The sequence below is a fragment of the Leptonotus elevatus genome, chromosome 1 (assembly GCF_054856555.1).
Source record: "Leptonotus elevatus isolate MCC_2025b chromosome 1, RoL_Lele_1.0, whole genome shotgun sequence".
NCBI lineage: Eukaryota > Metazoa > Chordata > Actinopteri > Syngnathiformes > Syngnathidae > Leptonotus > Leptonotus elevatus.
The window spans coordinates 54,310,249-54,336,857 of record NC_141239.1 but is presented as its reverse complement, the minus strand read 5'-3'; the positions used below and the strand labels follow the sequence as shown (position 1 = coordinate 54,336,857).

Sequence of the window (26,609 nt, the reverse complement as noted above, 5' to 3'; positions counted from 1 at the left end):
TTTTTTTTTTTAAACTTCCCTCACTGAAAAGATTGAATTTATTTTTTGTGCTTGTACAGGTTGTACGGTAGGTCACATTAATGGTGGGAAAGGTTTTGCAATTATATATTTTATTCTTTTTTTTTTTTTCATATCACAAAAACCTTTCATGTTAAACTCAGTTTAAGTTAAAACAAAAGTGTCCAATGGCAGGACTGAATGCAACAATTCAATAAAACATTATTTATGCCAGCAAGCGTATGCCTATTGCACATTGACATCGGCTTGGACTATACTACATACACTACATTATAATTCAATCAAATCCCAGTCAATCCCCAAATTTATAGTCAGGTCCTAATTTGAAGCCTGTCAATTCTATTTCATTACCATCATAAGTGCATAGGCTATACATTTTTGATGAATTGAAAATGATTAATAGTGCAATAATGCATTATTATAAATAATAATGAAGTATGAAATATGATCACTAAATGATTACGTACTTGCAACACATTTCATAACATTTATATGTTGCACTCAATCCCAGTTTATGATTCCTAGATGGGAAATAAATGCACAAAACAAGTGCTCAACTATGTCCTTATTCTGAACACTGGCAAAAAGGATTTAGTTCTGATTGAAGACAAGAAAGGACGCGTTCCAAAAATCCTAGTGAGCCCTCTTCCCCCCGCCCCATCTCTCCTCCGGTGACGCGCTCGTAGCTGAGGCTGCCGTCTTCGCCTTCACTCTGCCCGGCTGGCTGCTCGCTGCTCGCTGCACACCGCCTCTGACACAAGAGACAAGAGCCAGCGAGGGTACACAGCGCTTGCAAACCTCTGGAGCGGATCTGCGCTCGTTCTACGCAGACTGAGGATTTGGGGAGAGGGGACAAGTTGAAAGCAGCACGAGGCTGCGACGACCTGCCGTCCAGTTAAACAAGGTAACCGTACAAGCCCACATATGCTTTTGAACGCTGGGTTATTAATATCACGCACTGATGTATGAGAAGGTTAATAAAGCTCCAGCCTCATGTGGCCATCCTGCAGCATCAGCTCAGTCGGTTTATATGTAAAATTCTATCTTTTGTGTGTGTGTGTGCCTTAATGAATGTTCAAGTTGGCAATTGTCCTTGTTTTTGGGGATTGCTTGCGTAAATTGCATTAAATGTGGAGTTTATCTGTGTTGCTATGCTTTTGTGACCAGTCTCTCTCTCTGTATCTTGCTTTCTGGCTCGCTCTCACTTTAGCTGTTGTCTTACTTCAGTAAGCATCCCATCAATTTTCTTTAATGGTCATCTTCATTTGGGAGTAGCGGGTGAGCTGGACCCCCCTAGACTGGTCGCCAGCCAATCGTAAGCCATAGACAAACGCATCCCGACTCACATTCACACCTAAGAACAATTTAGTTTTTAATGAACCAACATGCCGCCAATATGCATGTTTTTAGAATGTGGGAGGAAGCGTCTAGCTTACCCAGAGTAACGCCATAATTCCAAAATGTCACCTTTGCTGTTGTCTGAAGTTCAGCTAGCCTTTCACCACCTAGATACCACACTGCCATTTTCCATCTTTTAGTATTTAGGTGTGCATTGTTCATGTGCAAGTGCAGAAGAATCTGATTTCCAACTGATATTAAGTATGGCATTTATCTCTGCCGGGAGAGGAAGCGCTCATATAGGGACAAATGTAATTGTTACACAAGTGGTATTTAACATTTTCTCTCTCTCTCTCTCTCTCTCTCTCTCTCTCTCTCTCTCTGTCTCTCTCTCTCTCTCTCTCTCTCTCTGTCTCTCTCTCTCTCTCTCTCTCTCTCTCTCTCTCTCTCTCTCTCTCTCTCTCTCTCTCTCTCTCTCTCTCTCTCACACACACACACACCCACACACACACCCCAACACACAGGCGCTTATGCACACACACAATCACAATATGTCCTCATGTCTGCTGATTTTGCAACAGTCTTTGGCTGTGAGAAGAATGAGCATACCAGCCACATGCAGAGCCACTTAACACTGTTTTAGAAGGAAAATTGTTGGAATTTGATAAGTACTTGCAATATATGCAATATATGTATATGTTGTGTTGTTAAGTGTGTAGGCTAAACTAGGGCTGAATGATTTTGAAAAACACATATATATATATTTGCAGTTTTTTTTTTACCCCTCAATATAAGTTAGGCTTACTCTAAAATAATTGCAAATGAACCATAAATTACCATGAAAGACTGTTTATTTATCTACTCGGATTAGAGTTGTTAAATGACAAATTTGACTTGCAGTCTTTTGAGCGTTTACTACGACAACTCCCCCCCAAAATTCTACCAAACAAGTATGGGATAAACATGTTGTGTGTTCTATTTAATTATTGGATTTTTATGAACAAAAACACTTCATCACCATGCTGATGAATTTCATTGATCTAATCTAGTGTGTAAAAGTGTCCCATGCACCAGCTTAGACTCCTTCCCCTGCCAGGGATGCTGTTGGGACCCCACCAACAGTCAGTTTCTGTAGTCAGGGACCAGAATGTCAAGATCCTGTCCTTCATCCACCATCCAGGTGACATTGCAAAGGAAGTGAGCCAGTGGGAAGGGGGACCCGCATTACTCATTGGCTGTCCCTGGCCAGCCCCAATGGGTGCAGGCTAGAGGTGGGAATCTTTGAATGTCTCTCACGATTTGATTCGATTCCGATTTCTGGGTGTGCGATTCGATTCAGAATTGATTTTCGATTAAGAACGGGTTTTGCTTCAAAATTATTTCATTGACAATGATTTTTGCTTCAATTTATAGATGTTCAAGGAATCGTAATGATCTACTCCAGTCTGACTCGCTAATGCTAATTAGTGCTCTACTCGCGGCACTTTTATCACTTAAAAGAACGGCTCGACGCTGCAAAAAAACAACTTTTATTGGAATAACTTGATCATGACTTTTTCCTTCTACTTTCTAATGTGGCTACAACTTAACAGTGTATCAGACCGCGTGGAACCACACTGCCCCTAAGTGGCCAAATCAGGTACAACATGAACAGTGCTCCCAATAAAGGCACACACAAACAAAGGGAAGACAGTATAAAATAATTTAAATAAAATCGATTTTGGGACATTTGAAATCGATTCTGAATCGTACTAAATGAGAATCGCGATGCTTATGAGAATCGATTATTTGGGCACACTTCTAGTGCAGGCCCACCAAACAGGAGCTTGATAAATTCATGTTTCTGGAATTTATGGACCACAATTTAATTGAATGAAATTATATTTCAGGGAATTTCAGGAAACTCCTTAATCAGACAAATACAATACTTAAATGTCATTTGGTATTTCTGATCACATACAGCTGTAATAATTATTAATTGGGTGCAAAGTGTGGCATCACTATTTGTATTTTTGAGGTTAAGGACTTTATTTGACAAAAAAAATCCCCTTGTATTATTCAAACGGGTGTATTATACATATACTCTAATATCTAATCTAATGTTTCAGGGGGAACTGTTGCAGAGTGTGGAACTGGACATGGAAAATAATCTAGCCATGTCGGATTATTCTATATGGTAAATTATAATTCATTTATACAGCGCTTTTCTGTATTACAAGGCCCTCAAAGTGCTTTACATTCGACTACTCGTTGAGCAAATGGGGGTTCAGTATCTTGCTCCAGGATACTTTGATGTGGTTACAAAAGCCTGGTATCGAACCCACTGGGTTGTGAGACAACCACTCTACCAATGCCGTCCCGACAGACAAATGTGATTTCTACCAGTAGAGGGGTGTGTTTCTGATGCCAATGGATGGCAGTCTGTCAAAGACAATGTAAAGAGAAATTGTGTCAAAGACTGCACCCAGATCTTAAAAATATGAGTAAACTTTGGTCAGCGCCTATCAGGAGGTTATTATTGATTTGATGAAATCACTTCTGGGTGCTGAGTATCAGCAGCCTGCTGCAGCAGCTTTCACTCACTTCCCCATTTATTTATTTATCTTGTGCTTCTTTATGGGATTTTACCCCCATTTGGCATTTTTTAAAGTCCAATATGTATCGTCGGAAAATATCAATGCTATCTGACAACATCCCCTCGGCTCTTTTAAGCCAGCGCTGAATCAAGTAAAGTGAGTGAATGGACTGAATAGGACAGGAGATTTAAACCACGTGAAGTAACATGCCAACAGAATGGACTAACTTAAGTCTTTTAGAAAACTGCAGTTGTTGTTGTTTCTGTTTCTTTTTTTACATTCAACCATCGTGCAAGAGTGTACTGTATAGTGAGAAAAAGGCTTAATGGCCATAACATCCAAAATAAGGTGACATTTGCAAAAAAGAGAAAACTGAGGCACTCAAAGGCCTTAAAAGGAAAAGGTCTTTATTGCTAACACGTGAGGTGCCAATGCCACTCCAGTTGATTGACAGGTCGCTCCGTCACCTGTGCAATGATCATAAATGAGAGGCATAAATAAATAAACGTCTTTCCAGTGAGTGACGCCATGTATCCAAACAACATTCTGTACATACTACGAAAACATCATTCACAGGTAAGTTTTAAAGTAGTTTCCAAATAAATCATTGTTTTAAACTACTGTCAGCAATATGACTCACTGTACTGTAACGAGGAGGATTTTGTCGCCAAATACATTGTAGTTAAACTGTGCGTTTAGGCTAGGCTTATGTTATGAAATGTAATGTTATCCTAACGTTAGCAACTTAAGTTCGCTAATTAGACCTAAACTCGCTGGATTAGGATAATGTAGGGAACCTGTGTAATGTTTTCAGTAATTGTATAATTAACCCAGTTTGCAAATACTTTTATGCTAGACTGTAATGTTTGATGAATGAAACTGTAATAAATGCCCAGACCAGAGATTATTTTAGTATCTAAGAAGCCCCCCCCCCCTTTATTTTTAGGTCTAAATAACTTAAGCCAAGTTATTGTATAGCCTACTGTATACAGTAACTTTAGCCTCGTTTCCACCGACTCTACTCTACTCTACTCTGAAAAAGCCCCGTCTCTACCAACAAATCTACCCGGCTCTACTCTAATCGCTTTTTCTGGTACCTGCTCCTTTGCGGTTCTAAAAAAAGTAGCCCAGTTCCAAAACGTGACGTAATCATTTTGGAGGCCAATGATTGGTTTTTCTAGAAGCAAAATTTTTTTTTACAAAGTTTTAAAAAAGTACCGTTACCGGTAAGTAAAATTTTGAATATACCCACTTCTCCAGGGACCACTACACCACTGGGCTGGGCACACAGTCAGCTAGTACTAAACATTCAGTCAGCAATCAGCAATACTTTTTAAAAGTCACTACTAAAAAAATTTAACACAATTAATATACAATTATTTACAATATATTTTTAGAAAAGAGATCTTAAAGAAAAAGAATGAAGTCTAATTCACCATTCAGACCAAAGTGGCTCTTTAAGTGTAAATCCCAAAAGCCTCCCTCTGCAAAGAGTCTTTTTAATCTATCACCTCCCCTTATAGACTCAGGTATATGTTCTATACTATATGATAGGCTTTTTGAGTTATATTACAATGATTGGAATATTTATAATGCAGTGCCATAGGGTATAGAAAGCATTGCCAGTTTTTATGGCTTGTTTGTGCTCGGCAAGTCTGGATTGAAATTTGTGCATAGCCAGACATCTCAAGACGGTGGCATCAGACAGATATTTTTAGACTCAGTGTGAGTTCTATTTACAGACGTTATTATCTCTGATGTGCATCACAAATAAACAGCCACAAATCTGCTCAGACATCTGTGGAAAATGATGCATGAATAATTTTTGTTGGTGGTGGGGGGCTGTTACACCGGCTGGCTGATTTCATTTCACGGGCTATTATTTTGAGTTGACATACCATTTTAACACACTCTCGTTTTCCTTGGCAAAACTGTTAATTATCTGCATTGCCATAAGCAAACTAAACTGAATACTTTGTGGTAGCAGCACAGGTTACTCCACTGTCAACTATTAAGATGTCTAATATGATGATTATTCCTCTCGACAAGGTGTCGACACTTATTTATATATATGCACCAAGTGCCATGGGGAGTGGTTGTCTGGATCTCTTATGCTTGAGAGATCCGCCATGTGTATTTGAGCGTGTGGCACGCGTCCTCACACCAACATACAAACTCACATTCTCAAACACATGCAAAGGAAAAGGAAAATTGGTCAGGTGCAGAAAAGACTTTCCGTATCAGTGATGTTTTAGCTATTATTTGCTTTTTCAAAAACATTTGGATGTGGTTTCATAAGTTGTGGACCAGTTTCTCATGCATATTTTGAAAAAAAAATACAATCTAGTACATTTTGGATAGGTGATGAATAGACACGGGACGAGACACAAATTCCACGAGATGAGATGTCTCACGAGAAGAAAGATATGTGTGGAGTTTACTGTAACTTCAGATGATACAAAAATAGACACTTCTTACAATAATACCACGAATAATTTTATGTTGTCAATATTGTATTGTAAACAACTTAGCGAAGGATGGAAAAAGTACATTTACCCCAAGGCTAATGATTTCTCAATGAGTTAATCCGAGGCAGGTGTCAGCCCAATCAATGTAATGAGAATGATATTTTCTTCATTTCACACTCTGTTGTGTTATAATGCACACAGTTACTTTGTGTGTGCATGATGAAACAAACTTCATTCAGAAAAAATACTCCTTTATCGTCAATCATCTACTCAAAATATTGCTTTGATCAAGGTTGGCAGCACTGTCACCTTTTTGGGTTTACTATTGTGTTCAGGCAGTGCTTGTAAGCACAGATGTATAATGCTCACTTAATATCAGGGTCAAATCTTCAAAGTGAAGGAGATTTTAAGATCCAAATTCTTGTCTTATTTAAGACGGGACCATTAATAGGGGCAACCATTAGGAAGATATTGGGATTGGATTTTTTTTATCCTACTTGTCTGGTGATCAACAACAACTGCATAAAACCTATTTTTGGGCAAGCTGTTTTGCTGACTTAAGGCTTAATATAACATCCCATTATGCACTATACAGATGGAAAAAAAATCTAGACTAGTTATTAGATTGTTAAGGCAGATATCTGAAAATTTTGCCCTTTTTTGATCATGTTTACCATAAATGATAATCATGTAACGCATATCAGTCTAAGAAGAATATTACAGACAGTCAATGAGTGGACAGCAATAAAACCAAAAATAAATAAATAAAACTTAATTGAGAAAGTTGATTTAAAATAAACTGTACTTAAACTGAACGTCCCATTATACCAACATGTTTTTCATTCTCATCAACCAAAATCAAACGGTTCAGGTCCCCAATCATTTTGTTGTTAACTCCAAAAGAAGCATACGTGGACAGGCTGCTAAACCGTCTGATATGGGTTATGTACATATTTTTGACAGGGTGGCTTTTGAGAGAGGAGCTCCTGTCTAGTCCATTTACAATGAAGATCCATGAGTGACTAAGCAGAAAATAGATTTATCTGGAATTCGTTTTTGGTGAGGTTTATGCCAGTTTTCAGTTTGGCATGACAACAAAATTCGACAAAGCCTGATACCGCGGGAGCACTGCCAAAAGTGGGAGGACACACTGATTTAAAGAAGAACATGTTTTTGTGTTTGCCAGTTTATATTTAGGGTAAAGTTCCAGAATGGCACAAGTGTGAGTTAGTTATAATTACTTGGCCCATTTCTACCACTACAGTGTGCCGTTAGCTCGCTAAATGGCTATATCCTAAAAAAATCCAGTCATCCTGGATGCCACAATTTAAGAACAACTGTATTCTATGTATTTGAGGCTACAGTAATACATTGAAATTTAAAGCATTGTGGGTATAAAGACTGTAACTAGTTTGAACCGTGTTCTCAATTGTCCAAGGCTGAATAATGTGTGGCGCTGTGTTTATTAAACAGTTAACATTGCCTGTCGTGTCTGTGTTATCTGGACCCACACACTGACACAACTCCAAGCGAGGCAGCGACTGGAAACGCCTCTAGTCGCAGTGGGCAAAAGCCCCCGCGATGACTCGGTGGGATACAGTCCAACCACTGGAGAATTTAACAGTCAGTAAATAAAAACTTTTTCTGATGCTGGCAAGTGATGGGGAGAACAGCTCTTTTCTGCTAATGTAAACATTTTATATTTTCATTCTCAGCAAAGCAACTGTGGTGTTTCTAAATCATCTAAAAAGGGATGACTTGGAGCCATTCACAAGAAGAAATCATGCTACATCAACATTCCTTTCAACTATTCCTTTACTTGGGTCATTTTAGCACACTGAAATTTGTGCATTCCTCTCCCAGAGATTTTTTATTTTTTTGGAGGGGGTTGGGGGGTACTGTCGGATGTCTTAAATCAAACATGACGTTTATGCAGTTGCTGGCTTCCCCAAAATTATTGCAGCGATCAGTTTCTTTTTTGTAATTCAGTAATATAACACTTCCAATTCATCACTTCAAACTTCATTTTCTGGTTGTGGTGAAAATTATTACAGCTACCTAAAGTGCAAAACTATTTTCAATATGGTGGCCTCCACTACTTTATTAAAACCCGCTGTGGTGTGCATGCACGGAGTTTTGCAAGTGTCCATTTGTTTCTCAAAATCCACATTTTGATGCAAAAACTGCGATGCCAAGCCACTTTTTTTTTTGCCTTGATATGTGACTGCAAAAGGGAAGGGTCCTGTGTTAAAAAAATCAAAATTGAGATATTCATATATTCAAATTTTACACTTAATTCCCTTAAAAATGATAATACATGGACATACCTCAAAAATGAGTTTAGCTTAAGTTACAGCAATTTTAATGTTTGCAGGTTGAAATCCCTAGTTTTGAGAAAAACGGGCTTAAAGTTTTGGTACTTGCATCTTTCAAATGTCCATAGCAACCAGTTTAGGAAAAATATATCGACCCCAAATTTTCAGGAACTGTTAATAGATCACTGGAAAGTCAATTCCAATAGCAGGTCTATATCAGGTATACATCATCTGAAATTTGAACCCTTTAAAAGTTTCGGAAGTTTGACCTCTCAACAGATGAAATCAGCCTTAACTTTGAAAATCACATTAAGCTTACAAGTCATCTTCTGAGACATCATCAGCCAAAGTTTGTTCTATTATTGTTGCTCCTTGTGGTATTTTCTTGTTTAAATGAAGTCATATTGCCACAGTGGGAAAATTGATTAATTTTGTATGAATTAAAACAAATATTTGCCATTTGATGTGTTCTGTGACAAATAAGTTTATTGATAACTTATCATTGATGTTACAATATATCTCAAATGCTTATGGTCACATAAATAAAATGAAAATGTTATGATGGTTCAACACAGTCCCCGTAGCAATGGCTGCCATGTCCTCAGCATCCAATCTCAGACCCCTGCCAGTCACAGCAGGAGCAGAGGCTCTTCCCCGCCCCTCCATCCGGGCTTGAGTGGACTAACCATCCAAAACATTTCATGGCCTCTGAAGAGGCAAACACCATATAATTGAAACTGTTTCACTTGAAAAGAGAAAGACAGGCTGATGTTGCTCATTGTGTTTTTGAAGATCATGTACACCTGTATTTTTACACATGTACACGTTTCAGCTTCAGTATGCCCATTTAATGAAAGCGTCCAACACCTGGACCAGTACGTCACACAAGTAAATGAGAAAGAGTCGTTACTGTCTGTCCAATGCGTGACATCTGGAACAGTAAGTAACAGAAGTAGAAACAAGATGGCCTGATGATAAATCAGTGCTGACAATAAGCTTTATTAAAAATGAATTTAAGTTTGTTCTTAAATAGCGGAATAGTGACTGCTATTAATATTGCATCTTTTTGGGGGATGAAAATTAGCAACCTTTGCATGTTTTAACATAGCTGATGTTTCAGATTTGATTCTCTCACTCACACCCCCCCCCCCCCCCCCACACACACACACACGCACGCACACGCACATATATATATATATACATATATATATATAAAGAAAAAATTTAATGGGAAATATAATAATAACAATAAAAAAGAAGAAATAAGACCAGCCGGAGCGTCAGTAGGAAGCTACTTGGTAAAGGAATTAATTCTCTGTAGTGGATTATTTGCGTAATGCACATATTGCATTGTTCAGTGGACTCAGGTATTTACGATGGATCGGGAGTCGAGACCGACCACCACCACGAATAACACATTTCTGTGGATAATTGGCGTTCTCATATAAGTGCTAATGATGGACTATAGTTTATACTGTAGTTCAAACCAAAAATATACCACAAACTAATCCCAAAATACTTTGAGAGCATTCAATCATGCAGTATCATTTGAAATACAGTGCAGTAATCAGTTTACAGGGTAGCATTCAGAAACACTGCTGCTTCATAGGCCAAAGTTGTGTAGAGTGTTTTCTTTAGTGTCTACTGACCTGAAAACCGGTGGATCCACATAGTGACAACACAAATTAGCATTTGTGCACAGGTTCAGTGATGTTCCATTGAGTCGTGGTTAGGACTTTTGATGTTGCGCTAAATCTTAGTTTGGCGACCGTGAGCCAAAGCAGCCCATTTTATCTATCGACTCTCGCTGACTGTTAATCACAAATCTATCATTGCTGCTGTTAGATTTGGAGGCGGATGAGCAAGTCGGTGCTTGGGAGCAGAGCAAGTGAGCGTGTCGGTGGGCGGAATTTTACCATCTTTGGTTGAGTGGACATCTAGTTCAATGTTTTTTTTAAGCGTTTTTCTATCCAACAGTAACTGGTCAATGTCTTAATTAAAGATACACGCCAATACATTTTAATTTTTTTGAGTTTGGACGGGGGGAGAGCAAATTGTTTTCTTTGTAGGAGGGGCATAACACAAGATAATTGAGAAGCAGATACATTGGAACATTCCTATGGAGGACCAAAACTGCCAAAATTAAAAATAAATAAAAGTGAAAATAAAAACATTTATTTATATATATATATATATATATATATATATATATATATATATATATAAATAAATAAAATAAAACAAGATTAAAAATATAAAAAATAAATATTAAATAAATATAAAAATAAATATTGAAATAGAATTAAATATTAATCAATAAATAAAAACGCTCTGCTCTCAGTTATTTATTTCATGCTGCAGCCGCTGCAAAGTGTTTTTCAAATAAGGCGTGTCTTTGGCTGGGCTCTGCTGTTGCATACTTTATATCCTCTGCACTTCCACAACTAGTTTAATGTTTGCAGCTGACTGCAACCGCTCATTGTCTCAATTAAATAAATGTTACAATACAATAAATATCGTTCAGTAAGCATGCAGTACTTTTTAAAATGACCAATTTACAGAAAATAGCTAAGAGTCAAGTACTGTATTCCGCAAATAATGGTTTATAGGTTCCAAAGAAAAAATCCACAAATAATTGAATTTGCAAATGCTGAACTATGAATATGCAGAGTTCTACGTTATACTTTTGGACACTTTTATACTTTTGGCTACTTTTTCAAGAAAAAAAATGTCACACTGACAATGGAAACACTACAAAAACTGAAATCTTAAGTAAGATATAATTTCTTAAATTTAACCAAAATTTGCTTATTTTGATTTGACTAGTTATTTTTTACTTAAAATGAAATTTTCAGGCAAGATCATTGTGCTTATTTTAAGAGACTTATTACTTAGTTATCTTATTTAATCAAGCAGTCAGCGTTGAGTGTTAAAAGCCAGTTTTAAGTGCAGTGAGGATTAAAACAAGCATGTCCCACATTTTAAGATGACAACTAACCAACATCAAAGGCCCTGAACTGGGGTTTCATAGGCAGATAATTTTGCTTGTTTGAAGTAATAATTTTCTTATTTTACTATATATATATATATTTTAATTTTCTACAGTCCTTTTTGCAGTGGAGGCCTACAATGTGTATCACACACACACACACACACACGTTTAGTATGATCGTGTTGTTAAGACTTACTGGAGTAGCTCACAAATAGAGAGTCACAATAATCTAGCCTTGAGGTCATAAATGTATGTAGCTTTCTAGTTTTTCCATATGGGCTAGCACAGGGGTAGGCAACCCTGGTCCTCGAGAGGTAAGGATCATTATCAGGCTTCTCCAAAAGGATACATCTAAAACACACTCTATCACTCTATCTATCTATCTATCTATCTATCTATCTATCTATCTATCTATCTATCTATCTATCTATCTATCTATCTATCTATCTATCTATCTATCTATCTATCTATCTATCTATCTATCTATCTATCTATCCATCCATCCATCCATCCATCCATCCATCCATCCATCCATCCATCCATCCATCCATCCATCCGTTTTTAACGTTACACAAGTCGTAGCTCGTCCACATGTGTACACAATATAATAAAGATTCCACATATTTTATGATTTGTTTTGACTTAATAAACACTGGAAGAGTCGGTCAGAGACTGATGTGGCCCAGGGTCTGGTCCAGGGTTTTCCCAGAAGTGACACACGCATTCATGCACACGCACACACCCACACACGCACACGCCCCCCCCCCCCCCACACACACACACTGTTCTTCCTCTTATCACATTTAAGGCAGTCGGTTAATCAGTGTGAACCCTCCCATTTTTGGCACATGTCCTTGTTACATCAGGCTTTGTTGAATTCTGTTTTCATGCCACACTGGAAATTGGCATAAACCGCGTCTAAAATGAATTCTCTGATGAGTCTATTTTCTGCTTGGTTGCTCATGTATCCCTATTGCAAATAGACTCAATTTAAGCACCTCTCCGAGACCACATGTAAGAAATATGTCAAAGATATAGAGAGGGACTGAGTGTTCACAATAATTTGATTGCAAACCTCAACAATTTGAATACTGTTGACGAGTGCAAAAAGTGCTGCAACAGCTGTATCAAACCTCCACCTAACCAAACAAATCAGAAAAAGTTAAAAATTTCCTTTTCCAAAATGTAATTGATTTAGTAACTCAGTTACTGCCTTGTATAAGTAGTTAGTTACTTAGCAAAGTAATTGATATTTTATTATTATGAAGCTATAGTGTAAAAGATGTTTGTAATAGCTGAATGAAGAATAAAAATGGTTTCATGCGTATGACGCCCTATAAACTGTTTGCAGGCAAGGCTGCTTTCCCCCTTTCCACATTAGTCATAGACTCCCATATAACTTTTATTGTGAGATGTCCAGATGTATGCTATAGTGGAGATGTACTTTAATTCTTCAAATGACATTTTGAGCTCAATTGCCATTTTTACATATTGTTGTAACTTCTCTATGAATTTAGCAAGTGTTTTTCAGCATCCTCCTTCTGAATAAATTTTTTAGAACAATTATTGAAATTATTTGCGAACAGCTGTTTTTTCTTTCCATATCTTTTTGCCTTAAATGAGCCCTCAGAATGGCAGCCAAGAAAGTGAAATGTTCACGTGATTTTGCTAATAAGAAATGTCAGTTCTGGTGGTGTCCTTTGAGCTCTTACTGGCGGGGAAGCGAGTGTGCCGCGCCACATCTCCTGCAGCGGGTGTGGCACCTGTGCCTTGGTGGAGATTCTGGCATCAGCCACTTGCCTTTCCATTCATTTTAATTGTACATGTCCTGGTTCACCACAGAGACTCAGAATGTCTATACATTTAGAAGAAATACTACACTAGCTAAAAAATCTTTACACAGAATCCTTGAATTCATTTTAGATCTTGCAATGGCCTTGTCTCTTTATTTTGTGTAAATGCAATTGCAAAACAAGATACCTACTGCAGCATTCAGTTAATATCAAACAGATAATGCAGTGTGTATATAGGACAGAAGGTGAGCATCACTCTCTGGTTAGTAAGTCACACAAATGTTATTTTATGCTCTGACTGGCCTCTGTGTGTCAGTGTGTGAGAATGCAGAATAACACACTTTCAATGCCGATGTGCAAATGACTGTACTGTGTGTGTTTGTGCATGAGTGATAAGCAAAGGATCTCATGGCATGGCCCGTGGTGTATTGAGGTCAGATGAAACTGAGAGGCATCAGGGCTATGTAAATCGTATGTATGCATGCACACATGCATACACAGTGTCCCTACTTTACAAACAGTAGCTGTACTGCCAGCACCAAAAGCCTGACGATGTACAGCTGGCCAGAGTGCAAGTAACGTGCTCTTCATACAAAGTGGAACAACATTCTTCCAGGAGAGCAAGTTAGTAGACAGAAAGTCCTAGTGTTAGTGTTGTACTTTTTTCCATGAAGAAAATTGTCACATTTTACAGCTTATGCATGAGTAAATATAAATGTAGATTAAAAAAAAGTCACTCACAGACTTTCATTGTCCATGTCTGTTGTGTGGCAAATGTTAAGTTTTCCGTATATAATTTTCTTTTATTGCCTTGCTGGCGATGCACAAGTCGTTTCCAGGCCCACCAAAGTAGGTGGTCCTGCTTTTGTTACTATGTCAAAGACAAAGACGCTATTGTCTTGTTCGCAAGTCAGTGTACCATGAATCAACATGAGTTCTTTCTTTCTTTTTGTAGAAAAAGATTCCATGGTACTTTTCCTCAGATAACTTTCCTTGAGTAAAGCCTTATTATTATTTATTGAGTTTACACAGTGTGCAACATTTACTTTCAGAAATATATATTTTTTAAAGCATTAACTCTTTGACTGCCAGACGTTTTCAGAAAAGGGATGCCGTCAGTGCCAGCCGATTTAAGCATTTTGACTGATCTTTCAAGGTCCACAGAAAATGTTCTGTTTGGACTATGGAAACACACATACTACCAAATGAAAGATTGAACTTTCATCTTTCATCAGAAAGAAAAGTTTGTTTCTACCTTATTCCGTTCTTTAGTAATCAACAATAGAAAATGGTTAGTTTCATCCGATTTCGCTTGTTTTGGACTAAAACACGGAGAAATCAAGCTTTTAGTGAAACGATATTATTTCATGCACTCTAGTGAATTTTACACTTCTTTTTGTCCATGAATGATGCCACAAACACCTAAATAGTGCTTTACTTCTATAAAACACTACCACCAAGAATGAAAAAGTGTTTTTTGATAGCAAAATACGTTTATTTACATTCAACAGTGTAACAATTTGACAACAATTTGGCAAACTATTTACAAATGTGTGCAACTGTGGTGCTCTTTACAAATATGTGGATGTTTCAACGACAGTTTTTCTTTTTGTGTAACACTCCCTTGCGTGCAAGGAGACGCAACAGCATTTGCACAACAGATTGCCTCTTCGCGTGCAAAAGCTGTACTTTCTTGCAGGCCGTTTTTTCCGGGGAATAGCAAGTATATACTGCAGTGTGTGTTGCCATCAAGTCTAATATCAGGATCATGCTACGGTTACGTTACGGTGGTGTTACGTCTGGCTTCCTCATGTCCTTCAGTTGCTATACCGGGTGGTAAGAGATGTTCTGATCCATCTTATCCACTCCATTCATGGTGGCATCGTAGTCCAGAAACAGTGTCTTCTCCGTGATCAGACTGTACCCGCTCCTCCGATGAATATGCATTGGACTCGGGGTACTCTTCATTGTCCGACAAAATGTCCGCATGTGCAGCTCCGGCGTTAGCAGCGCTAGCCGGTGATGCTTTAGGCCGCGTCCAACTGTGGCGTCAACCTCGGGATTCACCATCATCATCATCATCAATGTGCATTGGTCGATGCTTTTCGACAACTCTCCATCGCCCGATCGAATGTCCGATTGTGTAGAAGTACCCGGTCGGTTATTGTGCGCGTTTTCCGGCGTTAGCAGCGCTAGCCGCGCTTAGCCGGTGAGGCTTACTACGTGATCATAACAGTCGCGTCAAGGCTTCCAACTTTGGCGTCAAGCTCGGAGTCATCATCATCGTCGATATCAATGCGCTTTTTAGTATTGATCGATGCTTTCCGTCTTTGAAAGAAATGCTCAAGCGTGAGCTGCTTGCAACCGGTCGCCATTGTGGCTTCATCAGCCATTGTCTCCTCAACACTCTAGCTCCGCCTCACGTCTTCTACTGACGCCCACGGTGGGCGGCCCATCCAACCATGTGCAAGGAGAGTCATCGCTGCCATCTAGGGGCCATAACGAGTCATTATACTAACCAGATCTGCTTGATACTTTCAGCACAGCTGCCGAAGGCTTTCCTCCACCCGTTTCCAAAAAAATAAAATAAAAAACATAGTGAACGTCTTTTAACGTCCTCGGCGCCCTTCCGTAGGTTTTTACTAAACTTTTTATAACGTTTATGGCGGTCAAAGAGTTAATAAGAGCCGCAATTTTCCATTTCAGCTATTAGGTTTTTTCCGTATTGATTGATACCAGAGTTAGTCGAGTACCGATAGCAAGTATCTGTCGTGGTTTGGGTTGGATTAGTTTTGTTGTTTTGTTGTCTTTTGTCTATTAGGATCAGTATTTTGTTACGTTTTCCTTGTTATGATTCCCTTTGTCTCGTTAAGTGTGACCTCGTACACCGGTGCTTGTCAACCCATCCCTTTGTGTTATCCAATCAGTTCCCTCAGCCACGTGTGTCTTGTCCAGGTGTATCTCATTGTCTCATTAGTGAGTGTGTATTTGAGGCCCCGTCTACACAAAAGCCAGTTTCAATGCATCCTCACAAGTTTCCTACCATTTAAGCTGTTCGTCCACATGACGGCGCGGTTTCGGAGCTTGAAACCGATCACTTTTGAAACCGATCACTTTTGAAACCGATCACTTTTGAAACCGGGCTCCAGAGTGACAAGATTTCAATACGCGCCCCGTACGCGTCGGTCTGAACACCTTTTGCAGGATACTCCTTCAGCGCTGATGTAAAGGTCGCAGCTCGATGACGACACATTGTCACGTATGCGGCAATTCTCAACAACAATGGCGGATACCCGTGTCGTAGTCTTTTTGCGCAGCCTCCTTAGCTTGCTTATGCTCTTGCAGCAAAATATTTTGCTTCTTTATTCCCACGTTCAACAAGTGGTGTTGTACTTGAATCACCCGCCATTGTCCCTCCTCCTGTGTTTGTATTCTTCGTGTTGTTTCGATACATGCAAAGCCATGTTTGTTCTGTAGATTACAAAAAAAGTTTTTTTCTTTGTAAAAAAAAGTGTCTGTCTTCTTCGCTGATTCTTCTTCTACGCTCTCAGTTAACTCCCTTTGGCTGCGCTACAGTGCCACTCCAGACTTGGCATATACATTACAGCCGTTTAACGTCCTCAGCGTCTTCTTTTGGACACACGCAAGTCTTGAAATGTTTCTGTGTGTACGAGATTTGTTTGAGGAACAAACTGCTTTGCTTCCGTCTGGACGGGGTCTAAGTTGTTTGTTTTTCGTTCAGTCTTTGTGGGCCCATTGGCGTTTCCCCACATCCTGCTCTCACCTCGTTGCGTTACTCTTTTTTATATTCACTTTGATTATGGACTTTGTTGTTTTTTTGTGTTACCTACCAGTACCATGTTTTAGGGATGGCAAAAATTTAACATTGAAACAAACGAATCATTTGGAACAATTGATTCAGAAAAAGTAATGATCTTTGGAACGTTCTAAGCATCTCTCCACAGCGACATCTGGTGGCCAATTCTAAAATATCCCATTCAAACAGTTGATTAAAGAAGTGTTGCCAACTCCCCAGTAAGGAAATTCGCTGTCTGTCATCACCTAATTTACACAGCTGCATGGGCATACAGTATAATGTAATTGTAATGGACGCCATAAGAGAGAGAAATAATATCATGGGAAAGAAAAACTGAATTCCCCCCCACCCCCTCAAAATATGTATAAAAGTACAAATTAGCTTTTTGCTTCTGATTCTTGCTTTGTTTTTAATTTTGCCTTTCAAATAGATGATCATTTCTTAAGATAACTTAATGGGACTAAATGCTTTGATGAGACCCACATTACTATCACATTTATCTAAAAACACATCTACATTTTAGAGGCTGCTTTTTCTTTTCTTTTTTTTGCGACAGGGCATCTTAAGTTTCAACAGAAAGCATTAGAGAGGAAAAGAATGACCTGCAAAAATATGCCGCTCGGACCAGTGGCCTCATTTATAAATCTTGCGTACAATCAAAATGAGGCCAAAGCTTTAAGTACGAACTTTTCTGCGCCAAAGGTGGTATTTATAGAAAACAAACTGAACGTGAAACTTTTACGCGCCGCCACGTCAAGTCTGGACCTACCGTACGCAATCCGCACATTCTGGAGACAGTGACACAAACAGCTTTGTAGTGGATTTCGAATCCTCAAACACCATGTATGCTGGATGTTGGGTCACAAACTTTTTTTGCTCCAGACTTGCTCCGATGTCACAAGCATGCTGCGAGGCAGAAAGCACACAAATTAACTTAACTAAACATTTTCAATGCTCGTCTTCTCTCATTGATCACCTATCTTGAAAAAGCCTCATGCAACAAATCATATTAATGACAACTAATGTGGACATATACTGCACGCATTACATGATTGCGCCGCGCAACAATACCCGACTACAGTAATGTAACTCGCCCGTCGCCACAAATGTCATTGCAGTATAAAAGGCTAAATAAAGCTATTATATTGACACAAGACAATACAGATCAAAAAATAAAAGGAAGAAATGCCGCGTCAATAAAGTCTGTCATAAACGTTGATGCAATCTGCACAGCTGTGACGCTGGATGAAGATCCATAAGCAACACATTGGGAATAATAATAGATTCTAATAATAATAATAACAACAATAGGGCAGCCTATTGATGGCCTAATTTTTGCCTATGACTCAATTTCCCTAGTACATTAGGAAAGTCTTTAATCTGCCACTGTGCACCCTGTGGCGGTATTATCGCAACTCGGCTTGCTTGCTTTTATTGGCGATGTTCCCAAACAACCACCGCCTTCCGTGACTCGACCTCTCCAATGACAAACACGTGCTGCTTATAAATACGCAGATTGATTGATTTGCATTGCCAATGTTGTGGTGAAATAGGCAGACTTGTGGCGGGGAACGGCGAGGAGTCTGATGCGCACACCGGTTGGGATCGTGTGGCATTTATACAGGGAAATTACGTGTAGATGTGTGTATGTGTGTCTGTATGGTTTTAAAAATCTTTAAAAAATAACATAAAATTCTGCGTACATGAGGTTTGGGTTTTACACAGGTTCTCACGTTTGGTTTTATAAATGAGGCGCCAGGAGTTGAACTGGTGTCTCCTGTGTCATGGTCTAACCTCAGTACAAAGTGCGGGTGCGGTACCGGAACCAACCAGTCTTTTGACATTATATTATTTAAGGTGATGAATCAGCAGCCAGGGCAAATTTATTTTACATACAAAGTATACTTAGGTTGGATTTATTTTAGATTTAAAGGGATTACACCACAACATTTTAAGCCCTTCCACAGTTAACTATAGGCATATAAAGATTCAATCTTACCTTTGACACCATGGCGATGTAATTTTTTAATGAAATATTAGATATTTTGCTGGCTATTTTTCTAAAACGCCCGATTTAGTAAAACCCCGCCTCTCCCCGTGTGGTTGCCACTGCCCCTCGTCCGAACTGGCTGCTGCCAAAGAGCGCTGTGTGGCCACGCAATATCGGCCAGCCGTTGTAGTACAACCATATCTTCTTTACATGTGGAAATTGGGTGGATGGTCAATTCTTCAATAAACATTTGAAACAAAAACGACTCCTTGCCGCAAGAAACCGTATTGGAGGAGGAGGGTACAAGAGGTAAGAAAGAAAGAAAAGAAGGGGGGGAGACAACAGTGAGTGAGTTGCAAACCAGAGCCTACTGCTCACGAGGTGAGCGTGCTAATCACTAGACCAACCGTGCAGTTTGGTATAACAGCGCAAAAAGTTTTACTTGTAGTTTACACAAGTGTCAGCCAGAACCCTTTTTGGGACTTTAAGACGGCCAATTGTCATTGACAGTTGGCATTGCAAATGCGAAGGATAATTGATTGCTTTGAACTTCATTAGGACAGAATGTTTATTGATAAAGGCTACTTTTGTCAATATCCCATGGATAGAGAGAGAAAGTGGGTGTGCGTTTAGTCCGCACAGGCGGTGCGGGGGTGGGGCCGCACCCAATGACGTCAAACAGTGCCAACAGCTCATTTTCTCAGGTTGGGAGGGGAATTAGCATTTTAATATGGCTAAAAGCTCCAAAATGTTGATTTTTCACATTGCTGTCCCTTTAAGACATTTTCATATAGTAGACATTTTCATATAATTTTCGAAAAGGGATAACAAGTTCACTTGCTGAAACAATGTGATGTTTGGAAACAACAGGGGGGCGTAATGGAACACGAAAGGCAACAGTCAAGTGACATTGTGATTCTGAGACAGATTTAGGAACGCAATTTGAATCACAAGTTCCGCCTGGGTTTCAGTACATACCAAAACACAGTTTCGATTTTGCCATCACTAGTATTAGGTACTCGTGGAGGCTGCCAATATTAGCCAAGAAAAAAAATCTGACATTAAGTCAGTTACTTAGTTATTCGGTATCGCTGAGTACTCAATTGCCACTTTTCAATTAGCCCCCAATGACACGGCGCCACACGACACGGCGTCGCCTGGCACGCCATTGCATGTCCTCCATTGCTTTTCCATTAACACAGGCACGCAGTGGGATGGGGGCGGGTTTCAATTGAAATGTCTAAGCTCGTACCCATTCAGCGTGTGCAGGTCTGCCATAACATTGTATGAGTGGCGAGGGAAGTCCGTTAGCGGATTACTTGATCGAAATTGGAATCCTGGTTGCTTAGGGTGGTTTTGATGACCAAGCACCATACAGTATTTTTCGTCGTGGTCTCAATCCGCACCACAAATTAGTGGTACATGACAAGACAACGGAGATGGAGGAACTGACCACCCTAGCCTAAAATGCTGTTTCACCCCGAACCGGGCTATTGGAAAAGCGGCTAAAGAGTGAATACTTGTACTGGTATTGGTCTGGGGAAAAAAAGTGGTATCAAACACCCCTAATTGACTCTAAATGGATACAAGTTGTGAAACAACATACAGTAGTGTAGACAAGACCTATAAGCTTTCTGAATCTGAATTAAGAAAAACAAAGATTGATCTTAGCATTTCCACTGTATTTCCTTCTTGGTGCATGTAGTGTTCGAGTGTAATAATAATAATGCATTGGATTTATATAGCGCTTTTCTAGACACTCAAAGACGCTTTGCAGAGGAATGGATACATTATTCACGCACTCACACATTCACACTGTGGTGGCGGTATGTTAGTTAAGTAGCCACAGCTGCCCTGGGACAGGCTGACGGAAGCGTGGCTGCCAGTGTGCGCCTACGGCCCCTCCGACCGCCACCAAACATTCGCACATTCCATACACCAGTGTGAGTAGCATTGGAGGCAATGTGTGTGAAGTGCCTTGTCCAAGGTCACAATGACACATGACTTGGGGAGAGCCAAGTGTGATTAGTGCTTCAATATCAAAATGTACTGTTATTTCTTTTGTTCTTATGCTCATACACTGTGCGTTGCCAGAGGTATGTTTTATACAAGAGGTTATGCATGTTGCTAACCTAGAATTTTGTATTACCACTGGGTTGCCAAATTAGTCTGTAATTTATCCTCTGAGAAAATTGTCTCCAAACAACAGAGCGAGGTACTTCTCTTGTTGCCATGGTGAACTCAGCAGGTTTTAGCCGGCAGGTGTATGCTAGGAGTACGTTTGTTTGTCTGTGTATGCATGTGAGCGGGAAAGAGAGAGACATGTATGTGATCAGGACAATGAAGATGGTGATTAAAATGAACTGCGTTCAACCTCAGTTGTCTGCTCATGACAAGCACTTCTGCTCCCTTCCACTGTTTGACACATTGTGCACGCATCCATGGAGAGTTTTTTTAGGCAGTGAGTGAGTGAGTGAGTGAGTGAAACATAAAGGACAGTCAAGCTATAAACCAGTCAGAAGTCTGAGAAGAAGACACACACACGCACACACGCACGCACGCACACACACATACATTTTGCCAAGGGGTGTCAAGCTCTTGCTACATGTCTTTGTGTGTATCCAAGGGGAATAGTGTGTTTACAAAGGTATGCATGCATTTGCATGTTCTCCTCTTCACCAGAGTAGAAGTGATGCTGTTGTTTGCAGTGCAGTCTATAAATCTGTTTTCAAAGCCTGTGTGTGTGTTTATGTGTGTGTGTGTGTGGGGGGGGGGGGGGGGTGGGTGTGTGTGTGCATGCGTGTGTGAGTGTGTGTGGATATGCACGCTGTGAAAGTGTTAGAATGTGAAGCCAAGCGTAGAGAAATGATGGTGACAAAGCCTGGAAATGTTGCTTATCAGCAGTGGTTTGAGCCAACATACAGCTCTAATGTTGACAAATGTGTATTCCTCTATGCTGATGAATTTGGCTTTTATTTTCAATATTTCAGGTAATACTAGATTGTTGACTTTCCAGCCTTGATTAAAAAATTGCTTTGATCGTTTTTCCTCCCCCAACATTTTTACTGATTTTGCGTTTGTATGAGTGCATCGTTTAACATAGAAATACTTTGCAGGAAAATAAATAAGATGGAGTTAAATTGGCCTGAAAATGACAAGCATGAATGCGATACACAGTTCCGCTCGGTGTGAATTGGGTCTTTGGGGACTCTTTACACTTGTATTACAAAAGTGAGGCAGCATATCTGGCGTGATTGTTTTCATTTAAGAGTGTGGCCAGATGGGAGACGAACCAAAGACATGCTGCCCTGGGTCTTATTGCCCATGCAGCGTGCACGCTAAATACTTGCAGTTGCTGAAGCGTGTTCTGATTTGAAATATGTATTTTTAGGGGATTCAGTTTGAAAACAAAGATCAGAAAGAGATGACTCATTTCATGTTTCACTTCAACTATTGTAATAATAAGTCTTCATAACCAGTATTACGTCTATTATCAGCATAGCTCACTGGCCACATGAATGAAAGTCAATTAAATATTAATTCTATTATCTGTCTCTTTTTTTCTGCAGACTGCAGCAGTAGCTAACCAGTCATTGAGCTGCTGCTGCTGCGTTTACATGCACAAATTAATCGGGTTACTGACAGTGTCTCCACTTTTCACACTTTACATGCACTGTAATTGCAATTTGATGCTCCTTTTGATTTGTTTAGCAGTGGGGGTCAACACTTGTTACTTGCTACAATTTGACTAGATAGAACCTTGGAACGTATCAGCAGCGAAAAGTGAGGTATCACTGTACAGCATTTGAATGGCCCCAAAGAAACATATACATCAATCATAACCAGAAGTATAGTAGACAAATATTTCCACCATAATGAATAGTAAAAGGTATTTCACAAATACCTTACAAAAGTATTTCTTTCGGCAAAATTTGCCTTAATTTGTTATTATATAAATATTAAATTAAGGTATTTAATTTAGTTTTTAAATAGTGTTACATATTGCTGCGCAATATCTGAATTTGCATACTCCCATTTTATATTTTTGTCTACTTGACATTCATGCTCTGATTTAAACAAGAATACATCAGAGGTTGCTCACCAGTGCATTTGAGGAGTTTTAGTGTGGGTCAGGTATGCTAATCAACCTTTTAAAATGTTGAGTCAGATTTTGGTGTGAAAGTGAATTTAAAAGCCTGATTTCAATCAATTCACTAGCACTATGCACTAGTTACGTTTTCGTTAGTGTATGTTAATGTCATGACTCACATGGTTTGGTGCTGCTGGCCAATGCTCAGCGGGTTTTTGTGAGATTTTTTTTCCATGGAAATCTGCCTGCTTGAGATAAAATGCACGCACACACACACACACACCCACACGCACCCCCCTCCACACACACACAAAACAATGGACCTTGTTGTTTACAGGAACTTGTGTGAACAAGTAGACATTCAAGTCGCAAGTTATGGTGACAGTGGACAAGTCGTTTGAGTTCATGAATTTTATAGTTCATTGAACTCGTTCAGGTACAACACGATCAAAATAATTGACTGGCATTAACATTGGCAATCTGAAAAACTTTATTTCAAGGTTCTTTTGAAGGAGAACGCTAATTTTCAGGAATAAAAACATAGTTGGACTCGGACTTGCAAAATATTTTTATCAACGCAACCCCGAGTCCGAGACAAATCCAGGTCCAAGTAGGACTCAAGTCTGAGACAACAAAAAGTCTGGAATCGAGTACTACAGGCCTGTTTTCATAAAATATTAAATGTAAGACCAAATGCTTTTTAATTGTAAAAAAAAAGAGAGGTCAGAACCACCAATGGACTTGACCTTTTAAGTTTTTTTATCTATCACATTGTTGAACAGTGTGGAATTCATTGAGGCATAATCAAAAGCTTTGAAAACAATTTTTTAAAAATAATTTCTATATTAAAATATAGGCTTATCTTTTATTTTGAGTTGATATTTTATATCCAACAACAGAGGAGTCAGTGAGTCACCAGTCATCAACCTCACCCACCGCTTGTTACTGCAACAAAAGTGATTTTTCAAGACCCCACAAAATGTATACAAAAGGGTATGTCCCTTACATTTATTTCTCACAATTTTGACCAATTCTCTGGTGTCTTAATAACATGTCTGAGATTTTTACACATTTGTAAAAGCCCCGATTATTATCCATGGACATTTGATTTAATCTGTGTGTGTTTTTTTTCTCCTCCATGACACACATCCAAATTGGGTCACATGGGAGAAGGAAAAAAAAATCATAAATGTGTCATTTGAACCATGTAGTGCTAATCCAGCGAATGTTGCAGCCCAGTTTTCTTATTTATTCTAAACTCATAGGAACTTAAGTCATTCGTGCATGCCATTTAAGTACTTAGAGGGGGAAAATAGGCATGTTGAGAACTAGTTTATTTAACTGATTGAAAAACCCAGATTGTCAAGAAACCAGCCATGTATGAAGGTAGAAGCTACCATTGAGTGCTTCAAACAGGCTTCAGGCTGCACTTTTCAGAATGTACAACAGCGTCAACGAGGTAGCAGACAAAGCTCGCGAAGTAGCGCACAAGGCGGGGAGGATTAGGTGATTGATAGAGAGGGACATGATGAGATGTTTGGAGGATAGATAGGGGAGGGCGACAGAGAGGCAGCGATGTTGTATAATGTGAGAGCAGATCACAAAGAATGGGCTTCAGAAAAACTGTCTATTTGTGTGTGTTTGGGGGAGAGGGGGTTGCAGTTTTGATGGGTATGTAGGAGGAATGAAAAGCCTGTCTCCTCCTCTTAACATCACACACGCTTCGTCTTCCTCTTTCTGCCTCATTTCTCCTCAGCTTGTTCTTTTCCTCCTACATCTCACCTCTTTCTCCCTCTCCCAAACCTCCCTTCTTTTTTCTGTTTGGTTATCTTGACCGCGAATATTGCAAATAGATGGGCTTTTTATTTATTTATTGGTGTTGTCTGTACTTAAAGAGGATTATGAAATTAAGTACACAAAATAAAAGTAAGTGTTTGCTACTGCAGCATTAAAGTAGCAAGGTTAGGGTTCATTTAAAGGTAGAGAAATTGATGCTTTGGTATTTCTATCTTTGATAAAGTGAGGTTGCAGAGAGTTGTGTCGGCTGACAGAATTTGCCAGCAAATTTTTAAATCTGAGCCACAAGAAGATTGTTTGTCACCTCAGACGGAATGGAGTGCAGCAGAGGCTAATGGGGCTGACAGAGAGAAAGAGGGAGGGAACAACTTCAGCTATATGGAGTGCATAGAGGGAGAATGTCTGCTCCATTCAGCATTCACCAACAATAACCATCACAAATATTCAGTTGCATGGGTCTAATAATAGTAGATTAAGACCACAAGTATAATAACTGATGCGCTTCACCCTTTGCTTTTGACGTTTTTTAGGTTTTTTTTGTTGTGTGCGTGTTTTTTTGTGCTGCTTTCTATTGACAACCTTGTTATTACCATTTTGTGTCAGGAAAGTCAAATAATAAAACCACAAACAACCTCTCGGAACCCATTGTGTTTGTAAGTTGAGGACTACCTGTATTTTGACACAAATGGCTTCTTATAATACCGTTCAAACATGGGGCAGCGTACCTAAGTGGTAGAGTGGTCGTCTTCCATCTGTGAGGTTGTGGGTTTGATCCTCTCTTTGCTTCTCGAGACTTGGTCCTTGGCGAGAACCAGCTTTTGTCTGTGGGTGTTAGCAGTTTGGAAATGCATCCGTATGTTATAAAGATAATTCTTTTGCATTTCCACCACATTCCGCCTCCTGTTTCTGTCTTCAGGCTCAGGCATTGTGGCTGTTCTTCACTTGGCGGATTTGACAACAACAACACTATGTTGACCACCACCAGAGAACACACCCACGAGGAATAAATTGAAGGACTCTACACCTACAATTTAGAAGAAACCATTTTAGGTGAAATGTCTGCAACAAGAATAGACCAGTTGTTTTAATTCAACCTTTGTTTGTTTTTTGGGCATTCAACTGCATAGTAAAGTTTGGATCTGCTACACTACAGTGACAGGCCAACTGTTTCAACCAGAGCGCCACAGCTGACAAATTTATAATTGTGGGATTATAAAGTAGGTAGAGCACTAATTTCCCTAGGTAAGAAGGAACAATTTACTGGTTGAATACATTATTATAGTCTGATTTCCTTAAGAAAGCAGTATTAAACATTTGAATATGAGATATGTAGCAAAACTAGCAAGTGTGGCAATAATATTTAGCTACTTGTATCAGACCAAAACTAAATAAATAATTTTCTCACTCATCCTTTT

The 26,609-nt window shown here is 39.3% G+C and overlaps 1 protein-coding gene across 1 annotated transcript in view; it reads left to right on the top strand.

Moving 5' to 3' along the window:
• The first annotated feature begins 700 nt into the window (after positions 1–700).
• The window catches only part of LOC147184653 (junction plakoglobin a-like), a 125,603-nt gene continuing 99,694 nt past the window's right edge, over positions 701–26,609 (top strand). Inside the window, exon 1 of the mRNA XM_086070152.1 lies at positions 701–922. The gene's annotated coding sequence lies outside the window, so the exon portion shown is untranslated. The remainder of the gene's footprint in view (positions 923–26,609) is intronic.